This window comes from Mauremys mutica, unplaced genomic scaffold (genome assembly GCF_020497125.1).
Source record: "Mauremys mutica isolate MM-2020 ecotype Southern unplaced genomic scaffold, ASM2049712v1 001432F_np12_obj, whole genome shotgun sequence".
Classification (NCBI taxonomy): Eukaryota; Metazoa; Chordata; order Testudines; family Geoemydidae; genus Mauremys; species Mauremys mutica.
In genome coordinates, this window is record NW_025423201.1 from 1 (window position 1) to 15355 (window position 15355).

At 53.5% G+C, this 15355-nt stretch overlaps 2 non-coding genes across 2 annotated transcripts; both read right to left on the bottom strand.

Annotated features, from left to right (window-relative positions):
* Positions 1-13047: 13047 nt before the first annotated feature.
* Positions 13048-13121, bottom strand: TRNAT-UGU. The gene has a single exon. It is a non-coding gene; the product is annotated as a tRNA-Thr (tRNA).
* Positions 13122-14991: 1870 nt separating this feature from the next.
* On the bottom strand, positions 14992-15073 carry TRNAS-GCU. Its single transcript has one exon. It is a non-coding gene; the product is annotated as a tRNA-Ser (tRNA).
* Positions 15074-15355: the final 282 nt, after the last annotated feature.

Consider the following 15355-nt stretch of genomic DNA (forward strand, 5'->3'; position numbering starts at 1 on the left):
GCCTTTGAGCAGTTACCTCCTTTAGCTCTTGGGGAGAGCAGCTCTGCTGATCTCATTTGCCCCACTGTCCATCTGGAGTCACTCCTTGTCTTTCCATGCAGTGACTCTGGATTAACGATGGTCTCAATTGAAACCAGATTTCAGGAAGAATTGAGTCCAGAACGCTGTGGAAGAGACCATTGTGTGGCATTTCTAGCCCCCTTCTCACCTGCCTCACCCCCCGGATCTAGGACAAGGACTGGGGGGGGGGGCATGAATATTCCCTGCGGGACCAGAAGTTCCTGCAGTTTTCAAGAGGGGAGAAAAGCAAAATCTGTGATTTCACCTGACAGTGTTTGGTAAGTGGATAGAAAGTTACCAGGGTGAGTGGGCCTGGCTGGGGGTTGCCTGGCCACGCTTGGAGCCAGGATTGTGGCACAAACTGATCCGGGAGCAGGATCAGGGTTAGCAGCAGCCCCCAGACACCCCCCAGTACCCAGAGCCCAGAACCCACAGCCGGGGCCCCAGACACCCCCACAGCCCCAGCCAGGGTCCTGCCAGATCTTCCCTGGCCCCCAGTCCCCAGAGTCCCTGGCCAGTGGCCCAGACACCCCCAGGGCCCCCCCAGCCCCAGGGAGAGCTGGACACTGGCGAAGGGGAGAGAAAATGGGGCACAATCGGGGGGGGGGAACAGGGAACTTCTCAGGGGTGGGGGGAGGTGGGTCACCCTGGGGGCTGCTCGTGGCTCTAGGGAGAAAGGGGGCAGGGCGGGAGGGGACGGGGGGTCCCCACGGGGGGGCAGCGGTAAATCCGAGGGGGTCTCAGCCCCCCCCTTTCTCTCCCCGCTCCTCGGGGGCACCGGCTCGGCTCCCCCCCGCCCCTTTCCCAGCCCCCCCGGGGGGGTTAATGGGCCCCGGCACAGACCCCCCCGCCCGGGCTCCCGGCTCACAATAGAGCAGCGCGCGGCGCTCACCCAGCAGCTGATCACACTCCGCCCCGCCCCCGATCTGCGCATGCCCAGAGCCGGGAGACACAAAACTCTTCTCTGGCTCCGGGAGAGGCGCCAACGGCCCCGCGCGAGTTCGCAGTCCGGCTCCGCCTCCCTCGCCTACGTCACTTCCTGTCCAGGGAGCGCGATAAACTACATTTCCCAGCCTGCCCCGGGGGCGCTTCCGCCCTCTCCAGCCCAGGTAAGGGAGGTTCCCGGGGCCAGCCTGACCCGCCCCCCACCGCTCCTCCTTCCCCCCGGCCCCGCCCCCCCGCCTGTTCCCGGGGAGCGGCAGTGCCGGGGGGGGGCTTGTGACCCCCCCGTAATAACCGGCCCCGAACAGCCCCCGGCCCCGACCCCGCCCGGCAGGAGCGTGTCCGCCCCACGCGTGTCCCCGCCCCACGCGCTGCCCCCGGCCCCGGCCATGGCCCCGCTGCCACACACAGGGGCGGGGGCCAGGTGGGGGAGGAGCGCCTCCTCCCCGGGCCTGGCCCCGCCCCCGGGCCCCTCGCAGGGGGGTTGGGACCCGCGGGGAAGCGGGACCCGCCTCAGCCCGGAGGGGGCAGGAGAGGGGCCGGGGCTCCCCAGGGGAAAAGCGGGGGCGGGGCTGGTGCAGCAGCTCCACCCCCCCCCCCCCCCGCCCTGCGGTGCCCGGCTCAGCAGAGGGGTCAGCTGGATCCCGGCGAGCGCTGCAGCCTGAGCGGGGGGGTTGCAGGGCACAGGAAGGGGCTGGGGCAGCTGGGAGCAGTGGGGGAAGGAGGCCGGAGCCGGGAGCGCACAGAACCGAGCATCAGCCCCCGGCAGCTCCGCAGAGAGCAGACGCTGCTGCCTCCATCGGGAGCGGGGAGCGGAGCAGCTGCTGCTTCCCCAGCGGGGTCTGTGTGGGGGGAGCCCGACATTAACCCCTCCGGGCCGGGCGGGGGCTGCTCTGGCCGCAGTGGAGCCAGCTCAGGTCGGGTTATTGGGGGGCGGCTGGTGGGGTCCTGCTGGAGGGGGAGGGGCAGGAAACACTGAAGAGGTGGCAACTTCTGGGGAGTTAGGTCTGGGGGGGCAGGGAATCCGCTGGGTGAGGAGAGGGAGGGGACAGAGTGTGACAAACCTCCTGGGACTTGTTTAACGGGGGCCTAGATCCTCAGAACAAAGGCTTGGGTGTTGGGGGAGAAAATTCCCTAATTTGTGAAACAGGAAGCAGACAAAGCAACCCCCTGGGCGGGGCTGGGAAAACTGACCAGACTTCCAGTGCCGAACCCCTCAGCCTGCGAGCCAGGGGCTGGTGTGACATGGAAAGGGGGCACCCACCAGGGAGGTGTAGGGAAGATGTCCTGGCCCCTCACATCCAGCTGCTGGCAGTGGGGAGGGTGTTGGGTTCCTGCCATGGGGCTGGATCAGCCGCTGGCTCGTAGCCGTGTGATGGATCTGCTGGCAGAGACAAGGGGTCTCTCTTTGTTCTCTCACCGTGGTGCCCCCCGGCTGCTCTCAGCAGTGTGGGGATAGGACTGTGCTGACTGTCTCTGTCTCAGAGCTTCCATTTGATTGGTTCCTTTCCTCCATGACTAGTGGGGCAGCAGGTGTTGGACTCTTGCTCTTTCAGGGGCCGGTGACCTTCCAGGAGGTGGCTGTGCATTTCACCAGGGAAGAGTGGGCTCTGCTGGACCCCACTCAGAGCCCTCTACAGAGACGTCATGCAGGAGAACTATGAGAATGTGACCTCGCTGGGTAAGGATTCCCGTCCCCTCCGTTCTTAGAAGGGGAAATGAAGAGTTAAGGTTCATGGCACCCCCACAATGCCACCTCTGCTCTGCCCTGTTTCAGCATCACCCCAACATGCCAGAGAGACACACACTAGCCCTCTCCCCTCCCCGGTTACAGAGCGCTCTGGGAACAGAGCAGTGCAGCAGCAAGTCTCACGACTTCTCTTTGCTAAGATAATATTCGGGTTCGTCTCCGTCATAGCAAATAGAAGCTTCCTCCCCCTGGCCTGCTCTCCAGTGCTGAACCTCCTGCACACAGACCAGCTGAGACTCGCAGTGTTACCACCTCTTTGCCCTCAGCCTGCGTTTTCCTTTTGAGTCACTGCTTCCCCTCACTAAGCCCCACAGATCACTCGAACATACGCCGCCAGGGTGCTGACAACCCCCATGGCAAGCACACGCCCTTGGCCACCTTTGCTGACACAGCCTACAACACTCAGCACAGAACTGAGGCAGAACTGGCCCCCCAAGTTTCACATGCACCTCTCTGCATTGCACAGGCACAGCTCTGCCCAGCTGCTGCAACCCATCCCTCCGTCAGCCAGTCACAGCTCCAGCTGGCCCCGTGCACACAGCTGGAGGCATGCGGATAGATGCTGGGATTCCCACCTGTGAACACAGCACAGACAGTGGCACATTCTCTTAGTCTTTCCTCAGATCGATTATAGGTTCATAGCTTTGAAGGCCAGATGTGACTATTAGGTCATCTACTCTGACGTCCTTTATACCACAGACCACAGAATTCATCCCGTTACTGCTGCATTGAGCTGAACACCTGAGTCCCTGTGGCAGTTGGTTAACCTTTGCACGGCCCACACAGAACCATCCTCAGTGGTTCTTGCCAGCTGCAGGGTTAAGGGTTGGGGGAAAGTGAAGGTTGCATTGGAGGGGGGGCGTTTATATTAACTTCTCATTTCCTGGTTCGCAGAGGTTTAAGTTTAGTCACCATCTATACCAGAGGTGGGCAAAGTACCCTCCTGCCTCCCTTGTTTTCTTTCCCTTGAGCAGGGTTTCCAGTTTCCAAACCCTACGTGATCTCCCAGCTGGAAGGAGGGGAAGAGCCGTGGGTCCTGGATCTCCAGGGTTCAGAGGAAAGCGAGATCCTGAGAAGTCCCTGGACAGGTGAGGAAACATGAAATCAACCCAGAAACTGTCAGTGCCTGAGAGAACCGGCTGGGATTCCCCACACAGACTCTGTGAGCTCAGGACAGTCCCCAGCAGATCTCACTCCTGGCTTCCTACAGATGATGACTGACAGCTTGGCTGGAGCTCCCTCCCTTCCTACTGAGTGTTTGGATGGGATGTGGGCAGGGCCGGCCTTGGGGAAATGGCACCCTGGGCAAACTTGCATTTTGGTGCCCCTGGCTCCCATGGGCATGGCACCCCCCCTTCCCTCTGTCCCCCATGGGCTCCCCAGGCTCCTCCCCCTCCCTCCCCCCAGCCCCTGCACTGTGCCCCCTTCGCTCCAAATACCTGCTCCCCCTTCACTCCTAACTTCTGCCCCCTCCAGCCCCTCCCAACCCCTGCCCCCTCCTGTGCCCCTAAGCCCTGCACTGTGCCCTTTCACCACAACCCCTTCCTCCTGTGCCCCTAAGCCCAGGACTGTGCCCCCTTCACTCCTACCCCCTGCACCTCCCTCCTGCACCCTGAACCCCTGCATGGTGCATACCCCCTTCACCCCAAACCCTGCCCCCTGCACCCCAACCCCTGCCCCCTCCTGAGCCCCCAGCCCCTGCACTGTGCCCCCTTTGCCCCAAATGCCTTCTCCCCCTCCTGCACCCCTAATCCCTACACCCCCTTCAATCCTAACTTCTGCCCCCCTGCACTCCAACCCCTGCCCCCTCCTGAGCCCCCAGCCCCTGCACTGTGCCCCCTTTGCCCCTAACCCCTGCATCCTCCTGCACCCAAGTGAGGAACCTGACCTAGATGCACAAAGCAGCTGGCATTGCTGCTCGCTCCCCCACTGGACTGCTGCTCCCCCGCCCCACACAGCCCTGGGGGGACAGGAACAGCAGCAGCTGCACACGTGGAGCAGGGCGGAGAGGGGCCCCTCCGCTCCAGAGCAGTCACCTGGCTCTGACGGCTGGTCGTCCAACTGCCCCCTGCAGCTCGGCTCTCTCCCACTCCCCCACGCTGCTGCTTATCTGCTCCCCATGCCGCTTTCATCAGCCCAGCGAGCCTCTCGGCAGCAGGTCAGGCGGGAATCCAAACCCTGTGCCCGGCACCCCCTTGGATGGGGCACCTGTACGGCCCCCCCTAAAGGCCAGTCCTGGGTGGGGAGCAGAATTGATCCCCTCCACTGTCCTCTATGGGGATGAGTTTGGGGGAATTCAGTCCCCGATTTTTATTTTCTATGTCCTCAGCACTTACTTGGGTTTGTTCTCTGCCTTTCCATCCCCAATTCTGAGATTTCTCCTCCCTTCTAGCAGGTGATGGGGTGGTGAGGGAGAGCGAGGAGCAGAATCCTCACCAGGAAGATGCTGAGCTCGCCGAAGCGCATGGGGAATTACTGCGAAGATCCAAAGGGAGCGTGTCCAACCCCCGTGAGCAGGGAAAAGCTGGTGAAAGTTACCCCAGACCAGAGAGAGAGCAGGGAAACCACTCAGAGGAGAGAGTGGATGAACCCATTAATTGTCAGGGAACTCACAGGGACCTCAAGGAAACTACATCCCAGGAGAAAATCCTCAGGGAAAAGAGAGAGACTACATGCAGTGAGTGTGGGAAAAACTTCAATTACCGCTCAGCCCTTATTCGACATGAGATAATCCACACGAAAGAGAGACCCTACGAATGCTGTGAGTGTGGGAAGAGCTTCAATCGTTCCTCAGTCCTTAGTAGGCATCAGCGAATACACAGAGGAGACAAACCCTATGAATGCCGTGAGTGCGGGAAAAGTTTCACTCAGAGATATACCCTTATCTCTCATCAGAGAATCCACACGGGAGAGCGACCCTACAAATGCTGTAAGTGCGGGATAAGCTTCACTCAGAGATCAGCCCTTATCTCTCATCAGACAATGCACACGGGAGAGCGACCCTATGAATGTTGTGAGTGTGGGAAAAGCTTCTCTCGGAGCTCAAACCTTACTATACATCAGCGGATCCACACAGGAGAGAGACCCTATGAATGCCGTGAGTGCAGGAAAAGTTTCACTCACCTCTCCTCCCTTATCTCCCATCAGACAACGCATACGGGAAAGCGACCCTACGAATGTTGTGAGTGTGGGAAAAGCTTCTCTCGGAGCTCAAACCTTACTATGCATCAGAGGATCCACACAGGAGAGACACCCTATGAATGCAGTGAGTGCGGGAAACGTTTCACTCATCTCTCCTCCCTTATCTCTCATCAGAGAGTCCACACGGGAGAGAAACCCTATGAATGCAGTGAGTGCGGGAAAAGCTTCTCTCGGAACTCAACCCTTATTACACATTACAGAATCCACACCGGGCAGAGACCCTATGAATGCTGCGAGTGTGGGAAAAGCTTCAGTCATAGCTCAGGCCTTTCTAAACATCAGAGAATCCGTAAAGGAGATAAACTTCATAAAAACCTTCTCTAGAGCTGTGAGAAGATTTTTTCTTTAATTCTTTTGACAGTTCCCAGATAGTAACTATTAAGGTATTTGCATCTTTTGCACATTGTGGTCCCTCAGCTCCCACACATGAGTTGCCCAGTTTTGAAGCTCGCCCATCTTTGGGGTGGATCCTGTGGTCCTTTCTATCAACTCCATTGTCCTGCGAGTCATGGGAGTGGGTGTCCTTTCTACCAGGAATGTCCGTCACCCCAGGTGAGGGAGATAGGGAGTGTCTTCAACCATTTACGTTGAGATAAAATCTACCTGGGCCTCATCACTATGGTTGCCATGGAGTTAGCTAGCTTGAGTTCACTTTTCTGATAACTATTCTTGCACTAAAGACGAGGGCAATGGAAAGTAGGTGGAGCTATCTTGCACATTTCCTCCTGATCTGACCTAACCACCGTCACATTTCCTTGTCTTAACAAACCTGGAGTTTCACATTTGTATCCTCCTCCCAGTGCAAAGTTATTGTTCGAGTTGCCACATTCCTCTTTGAGGACAGATTTTCTCATTCCCAGTTGTCACATTACCCTGGATTGTGCAGAACAGCAGTTATTTTGACTTTTTTTCTCATTTAAATATATTTAAATATGATGAAGAGCTGGAGCAGTGTCAGGGAAATAAGTGTCATTTTAGGCTCTGTGACACTGGAAGGAGATGGGGAAGGGTGGAATCTCTGAGTCACCCCAGAACTGTTACCTTGTGCCTGAGCCATGCAGAGTTCACCCCTTCGTATTCCTTCACTTCCCAACGTGTCCGGTGAGGTCATGTTCTTGGCTGTCACTTGGGAATGGTGCTTGGACGTCTTTGATCCTAAATCAGTCAGTCTGGCAGGAGGTGAAAGTGTCACAGACTTGGAAGGGATTTCAAATGGATCCCAAGCACTGTTCAAATCCCCTTTTCCCTCTATTGGCAAAGCCACTTCTGGAGAGGTCGGCTGTTTTTTCCACCCGTTATGAAGGTGCTAAAACTTCTGTAAATAACACTAATGAGACAGCTCTGGGTGAAGCAGGTTTCAGTGACTCATGGGAGAATTTCTCATCCTGATTCTGAGACATCAGATGTAACCTAGTCTGGAATTTCACTTTAAATTAAAATGAAAGTGTCTTCTACCTCTCTGTGATATGAGTTTTCCATCTTTCATGAAGGCTCCTTGGTCATATAACTGCATGTTCGTGGTGTTTGACAGATTGTAGCTCAGATTTACTGGGAAATTTCAGCCAAATGACCATCATTCTTTACTTTAGGTTTGTTTTTCCCCTATCCCTGCATGGTGACATGGAGAAAATTCAAATGCAGTTCAGTCAATAGGAGAGAATACTCCAAGCTGCTGGACATATTATCAGAGAAACAGTCTGGTTTTAAACCTCCAGTCTGAAAAGGTGAACAGCAGCAGACCCCAAACCATGTAACCGATGGAAGTAAGTGCACATGGTCACAGGGTAGTTCGATTGTTTAAGTCAATATTATGTCAGATGATCCAGGGATAGAATTCCACAGTAAGTGACTTGGAACTAGGCAAAATGCCCAGGTATTTGGTTCCCAAGGTATTTGTGACCCAGTCCCTACAGGGGGTTACTCCTGAAGAGATCTCCTAGCTAATCCCAACATTTGGGAAATGCTGTCTGTGATGAGGTGTATCAACCTTGAACTGGCACTGCTAGGGTTAACTGCGCCATGTGGGCTGAAGAGGCCACACCCCCTCCCCCTCTCTGGGCATGCGCTGACTGGAGACGGAGTATAAAAGGGAGCAGCTCAGCTCAGCCTGGGTGGACTGAGGAGGAGAACAAACCTATGTTGTGGGCTCCTGCCAGGAAACTGCTGGACCCCCAGGCTGCACCATCCAGCCACCCTGAGGCCCCTGCAGACACCCAGTTGACCGCCAAGGATGCGATGCTGGATGCCGGGACATTACCGACTCTGGACGTAAGGGTGGGAAGTGACTCAGGGAACGGGACTGTTGCAGTGAGAGATCAACCCTGGACACAGGAGTATTGGTTCCTCAAGGCCCTGGGTCAGGACCTGGTGGAGTAGGGTGGTCCCAGGTCCCTCTTCCCCACACTGCACCCACCACTGGATGGAGTCACCACCTGAAGACAAGCTGTCTTGACCCAGGGGACAGATTTCTCCGCCCCACCCAAATCCCTGCCTTCTTCCATACATGGCCACACACCCTGTGACAGGATGTATCAACCCCACGACACTGTCCATAATGATGTAGATGTGGAGGAAACAGAAGTGGTGTTTTTGTTGAACTCACCATTTGTGGGTGATGGAACTGTGTGTAGGACGAAATCAGTGTTGTATGTGAGATGGCTGCATTTTTAATAGGAACCTCATCTCTGTTATTTTACAGAGATTCTGATCCAGGACTATATCTGATCCAGGGGTGGGCAAACTACGGCCAGGGGGCCGCATCCGGCCCTTCAGACATTTAATCCAGCCACTGGGGAGCAGGCTCTAGGGCTTGCCACATTCTGACACTCCAGCCGGGGAGCGGGTCGGGGGCTTGCCCCGCTCCGCATGTGCTGTGGCTCCGTGCGGCTCCTGGGAGCACTGGCATGTCCCCCCTCCAACTCCTACACATAAGGGCAGCCAGGGGGCTCCACACACTGCCCCCACCCCAAGCACCACCTCCACAGTTCCCATTGTCTGGGAACTGCATCCACTGGGAGCTGCCTGGCCATGCCTCCGTGTAGGAGCCAGAGCGGGGACGTGGTGCTGCTCCCAGGAGCTGTTTGAGGTAAGCGACAACCGGAGACTGACCCCCTCCCTTGCCCCAGCCTCCCACTCTCCTACCCCCTCAGTCCCAGCCTGGAGCACCCTCCTCCCCCGCCAACCTCTCCTCCCTCGCCCCACCCCAATCCCCTGTCCAAGCCCGGAGCCCTCTCCCACACCCTGAACTCATGTCTGGCTCCACCCCAGAGCCCACTGCCCCAGGCAGAGCCCTCACCCCCTCCCATACCCCAACCCCCAATTTCGTGAGCATTCATGGCCCCATACAATTTCCATACCCAGATGTGGCCCTCGGGCCAAAAAATTTGCTCACCCCGATCTAATCCCTAACCACAACTGTACTCAACGGTTCACTGGTGGAAAGGGGGATTGAAGGAAAACTGCCATATATGAGAGAATTCTTTAATTGTTGAGGATTTATTATTACCAATGAAAATGAAATTAAACACGAAGTTACTCTTTAACGGAGAAGAGACTTAATTGTGTGATCAACTGAATTATACTGGAGAAATAAAACTTGTCTTGTTTTTCTTTTTGTTAGTAATGTAGGAAATGGGGGCTAATCCTGAAAAGCTTCTTTGATGTAATTTACCCCCCTTGGCCTAAAATGTCCGGCTGTAAAACCTCACTCCAAAGGTTGGGGTGAGGGAATGTGTGTGAGAAATAGAGTAGAGGAGAAAACTGACCCAGAATCGATTTGAATGATTTGTATTTCAAATGGAACTTATTTTGATTAGCTTCAAAGTCAATTTCTACGTAGGTGTGTTAGCAAAAAGAAGGTGGTCAGGGAAAGTGTGGGACCCTTATTGAATGGGGCAGGCAACCTAGGGACAGATGATGTGGATAAAGCTGAAGTGCTCAATGCTTTTTTTTTTTTTTTGCCTCGGTCTTCACAGACACGGGCAGCATAGTATGGGGAGGAGGTGAGCAGCCCTCAGTGGTGAAAGAACAAATTAAGGACTATTTAGAAAAGCTGGACATGACCAAGTCCTTGGTTCTGGATCTAATGCATCTGAGGGTCCGGAGGGAGTTGGCAGATGTGATTGCAGAGCCATTGATCATTATCTTTGAAAACTCATGGCGATTGGGGGAGGTCTCGGATGATTGTAAAAAGGCAAATCTAGTGCTTATATGTCTGCACTGCAATTTTAGTCTTGCAGCCCAAGCCCCATAAGCCTGAGTCAGCTCACCTGGGCTTTAAGACAGGTGCCCTGGGTGTTTTAATCACAGTGTAGACATAAGGAAGCACCCACGGCTGACCCCTGTCACATTAATCAGGGTCAGGCAGCTTGGGCTGTAAAGTTGCAGTGTATGTGGGTACGTCTACAGTACGGGATTATTCCGAATTTGCATAAACCGGTTTTGTAAAACAGAATTTATAAAATCGGGTGGAGCGCGGCCATACTAAGCACATTAAATCGGTGGTGTGCGTCCATGGTCCGTGGCTAGCGTCGATTTCTGGAGCGTTGCACTGTGGGTAGCTATTCCCTAGCTATCCCATAGTTCCCGCAGCCTCCCCCGCCCCTTGGAACTTCCGGGTTGAGATCCCAGTGCCTGATGGGGCAAAAATCATTGTCGCGGGTGGTTCTGGGTAAATGTCGTCAGTCACTCCGTCTGGGAAAGCAACGGCAGACAAGCATTTCGCGCCTTTTTCCCCTGGATTGCCCTGGCAGATGCCATAGCATGGCAATCATGGAGCTTGTTTTGCCGTTTGTGACTCTCACCGTATGTGTACTAGATGCCGCTCACAGAGGCGATTCAGCAGCGCTACACAGAAGCATGCTTTTGCTTTTGCATGACAGCAGAGATGGTTACTAGCCATATTGCACCATCCAAACCCTTCCATAAATTGGAACTGAGGATGATCATGGCTACCAGTCCTTTTGTACCATTTGCTGCTAGTGCCCCTGGCCGATCAGCCAGGGGCGCAAAAGCCAAGATTGGTTACTAGCCATATTGCACCTTCCATCGTTTTGTACCATTTGCTGCTGTCATAAGTGCCCCTGGCCGATCAGCCAGGGGCGCAAAAGCAAAAATTGGGAATGACTCCCTGAGTCAATCCCTCCTTTTTGGTATCTAAAAATAGAACCAGTGCTGCCTAATATAGGCAAGTGTACTAGAGAACCACCGTATCATAGAACCAGAGAGCACAGCTGCTCTGTGTCAGAGCCTGCAGAAATTATGATCTGTATGCTATTCACAGGGGGTGCTCCTGTAACAACCCCACCTGTTGATTCCGTTCTTCCCCCAGCCTTTCTTGGCTACCGTAGCATTGTCCCCCCACTTGTGTGATGAATTAATAAAGAATGCAGGAATAAGACACACTGACTTGTTAGTGAGAAATGAGTGGAAGGCAGCCTCCAGCTGCTATGATAGTCCAGACAGGACATTAAGCAGTGTGTAGGAGAGAAGCCCAGCATCCCACTGCTAGTCCAGGGGCAACTGAATCTTTTCTTTACACATGAAGGGTGGGGGCTGATGGAGCTCAGCCCCCTGTTGCTATGATGAGGATGGTTACCAGCCATATTGCACCATCCATCCACCAGAAAAAATTAGGGCCAATAGGCTGATGACGAGGACGGTTACCAGTCCTTTTGTACCATCAGCTGAGGCTGATGATGAGGATGGATTTCCATCTTTTTGTACCATCAGCCACCCATGGCGGGGGGGGGGGGGAGCAAGGATGTTGGTGTTGAGTGCTGCACTATCGCGTCTATCTGCAGCATTCAGTAAAGATAGGGTGACATGTAAAAGAGTCAGAGGATTGTTTTACCTTTCGCTTCTGGGGGTGGGTGGGGGGTGGGTGAGTAGATTGCCAAGCTATGCCCTGACCCGCGGACACTGTGTTTGACCCTAGAAGCATTTGGAGCTCAGCCAAGAATGCAAATACTTTTCGGAGGCTGCAGGAACTGTGGGATAGCTTCAGTCCTCCAGTCCATGAGCATCCATTTGATTCTTTGGCTTTCCGTTACGCTTGTCACGCTGCAGTGCGCTGAGTCCCTGCTATGGCGTCTGTCTGGAGATTTTTAAAAAAGGATTCTGAATTTCATCTTCTGTAACGGAGCGCTGATAGAACGGATTTGCCTGCCCTTACAGCGATCACATCCGCATGGTCCATGCGGGAGCTCTTTTTTTATTTTGATTTCGGACTGCATCGCCACCCGTGCTGATCGGAGCTCCACGCTGGGCAAACAGGAAATATTCAAAAGTTCGCGGGGCTTTTCCTGTTTACCTGACCACTGCATCCGAGTTCAGATTGCGGTCCAGAGCGGTCACTGGTGCACTGTGGGATAGCTCCCGGAGGCCAATACCGTCGATCAGCGTCCACACTAACCCTAATCTGATATGTTAATACCGATACTAGCGTTACTCCTCTCGTTAGGGAGGAGTACAGAAACCGGTTTAAAGAGCCATTAAAATCGATATAAGGTGTCTCCTAGTGTGGACGGTTTTGGCGTTAAATCGGTTTTATGCTCCTAAAACCGATTTAAACGCCTAGTGTAGACCAGGCCTGTGTCTCAGCTCGGGCTCAGTCCCCTGCTCTAGGAGCCCAGAAGATTGGGAGGGAGTTTAGCCAGTGGAAATGGTGAAGTATTGCCCTGGACTCAATGGCATTTCTCCATTGGTCTGTCTGCTTTGGGGCACAGACAATAACACGTCCTGCTGCATTTGTTATTTCAAAGGGTGGTTTAGGATTTTCATTCTCACACACGGTGCACAAAGCAGGACTCAATCCTGGGTGTAAACTAAACAAGCTGCCCATGGATTCTGGCAGCCAGAATGAGCCATTTGGTGTGAGAGCCCAGACCTGCCCCTGTCCCAGAGGGAGGGGTGTCATCTGTGACAGGCTGGAACACTGACTTATCAGCTCTTAACTCCCAACCTTTCATCAACTCTTATTATCAGTGCCTGTGAACATAGTTTAAACCATACTGGACTGGACCAAAGGTCCATCTAGCTCTCTGTTTTGTCCTCTGACAGTAGCCAATACTAGGTGCTCCTAAAGGTACTCAACAAGGCACCACTGGGAGTTGAACCCAGGATCTCCTGTTTACAAGACAGGTGCTTTAGCCAGCTAAGCCATGGTGCCTGCCTGTGGCTAAGGGACACTCTCTGCCCACACCTGACTCTCTGCCATCCCCAGTGGGGACTGACAAGCTTTCCATGTGTTTGGATTCTGCAAAGCAGAGAAGCAAGTGAGGTTTTCCTTGCAAGCTGTATGTGAGTGAATCTTTGGCCAGGTCTGCACTACAAAGTTATTTCAGCATCATTATATTGCTCAGTTGTGTGAAAAACACACAATGCTCCCTCGGTCGGCACTCTTCTCCTGTGTCCCAACCCACAGCCCCTCCTATTCCCAGTGCCCCTCAATCCCAACCTCGACGAGAGGCCTAGAGCTTTTTGCAGCCAACTTAAAATGACAAATTGTCAGTGTAAATGCTGCTGGTCATTATATCACCATAAGTGGCCACCTCCAGTATCCCACAATGCCCGCTGTGAACTCGCCTGCCCTGCATTCCTGCTACAGAGGCTGGGCCCCTCCCCTTTCATAGCTCCAGAAAGTTCTGACAGCTGAGCCGCTAGCTACACCAGGATTAGGTTGATATAACTGCATTGCTTGGGGGGGAGGGGTTACATTTTTTACACCTCTAAGTAATGTAGTTACACCGACCTAATTTTGTAGCGTAGACCTGTACAAACAATCACTCACACACCTTGGGAGTAAACCTTCCCCTGCTCCTCTGCTTTACAGAATCCAAACACGAGCAAAGCTTGTCAGGGCTCAGTGGGGATTGGCAGAGAGTCAGGTGTGGGCAGACATGATGCTTTTAAGTAACAGCAGGCACCAGGGCTTAGCTGGTTACAGCACCTGTTTTGTGAACAGGAGATCCTGGGTTCAACTCCTAGTGGTGCAGCGAGGAGTGGCTTTTGGTGTACCTGGTGTTGGCTACTGTCAGAAGACAAGATTCAGAGCTAGATGGACGTTTGCTCTAGCCCAGTGTGGTTTTTCTTATGGTTTAAATTACACTCGCAGGCACTGACAATAGAGTTACTGAAAGTTTGGGTGTTAAGAGCTGGTAGGTCAGTGGTCCAGTCCCCTCAATGCGGTTTCACCATTTCCACTCGCTAAACTCCCTCCCACCCTTCTGGGCTCCTAGAGCAGGGGACTGAGCCTGAGCCCAGACACGGACACTGCAACTTTACTCCAGCCCAAGCCGCATGGCCCTGATTAATCCGACACGGGCCAGCCGAGGGTGTTTCATTGCACTGGAGACTCCCAAGGACTATCCCAGGAACCGTGTACAATGCAGGCTTCTCCGAGATAGCACAACGACAATGGACACTGCTTGACTCACATCGTAGCAAAGGAGCTTCCTAGCAAGTCAGAGGAAACTATGAAAGAGGGGAAGAGACATCATGACTTGGCCTCTCTCCGCCACAATTCAGTAGCTGGAAACACACCTGGAGGACAAAGACTGAACTGAACTGATTCAGAAATCAGAATAGAATAATAACAATAATACTTTCAAACCAAAGACCCCAACCAGACTAGTATTGGTTTTTCAGCAGAAAATTTTCAGTTTGGGGAATTTTGTTTTCTCAGTCAGACCTTGCCAAGGGAAGCAGGGAGAAAATGTTGGAGTTGCCTTCTTCAGAACAGCTTGGCCTAGACACTAGCTCTGGTTCACTGCTCTGGTCTTGCTCGGGTTGAGGGTATTTTAATAATTTGGGCAGGTCCCAGGGTGTTTGGGGGAGATGATGAGGATGTTACCTTTTGAGATAAAAACTAAGAAATACAGCACTAGAGAATTTTTTTTTAAGAAATCTGGGATTTAGACATTTTATTTAAAGCAAAGGAGTTCTGAGTTTCTGTTTGCAAGAAGCAACATTGTTTGATCTGTCATTGTACCAAAGGGGAGATGATTGTCTACAAAGGAGGGGTGATGACTAAATGCATCCAATGAGAATGGGATTCAAACCCATGCGTGCAGAGCACAATGGATTAGCAGTCCATCACCTTAACCACTTGGCCACCTCATCTGAGCTAGCAAAAAAGAGACAGGAGGAGAAATCTTAGGCCAGCAGAGCTAGGGACAATAAGGAGTTTTTAAATACTAAGCGGAAGCAGAGGCTGAATGAGCTCCCCCCTCACATCTAGTGAGGAGATGGGGGAAAGACTTCAGGAACAGACCGTGTTTGCACAGACACACCTACTCTGCCTAGATATGCAGCATGATGGGGCCGCTTTCCCAAAATGACCAGTTTTGGCTGGTGGTGGGTTACAAATCACTTTAGGATTGAGTGGAATGAAATGTTATTATC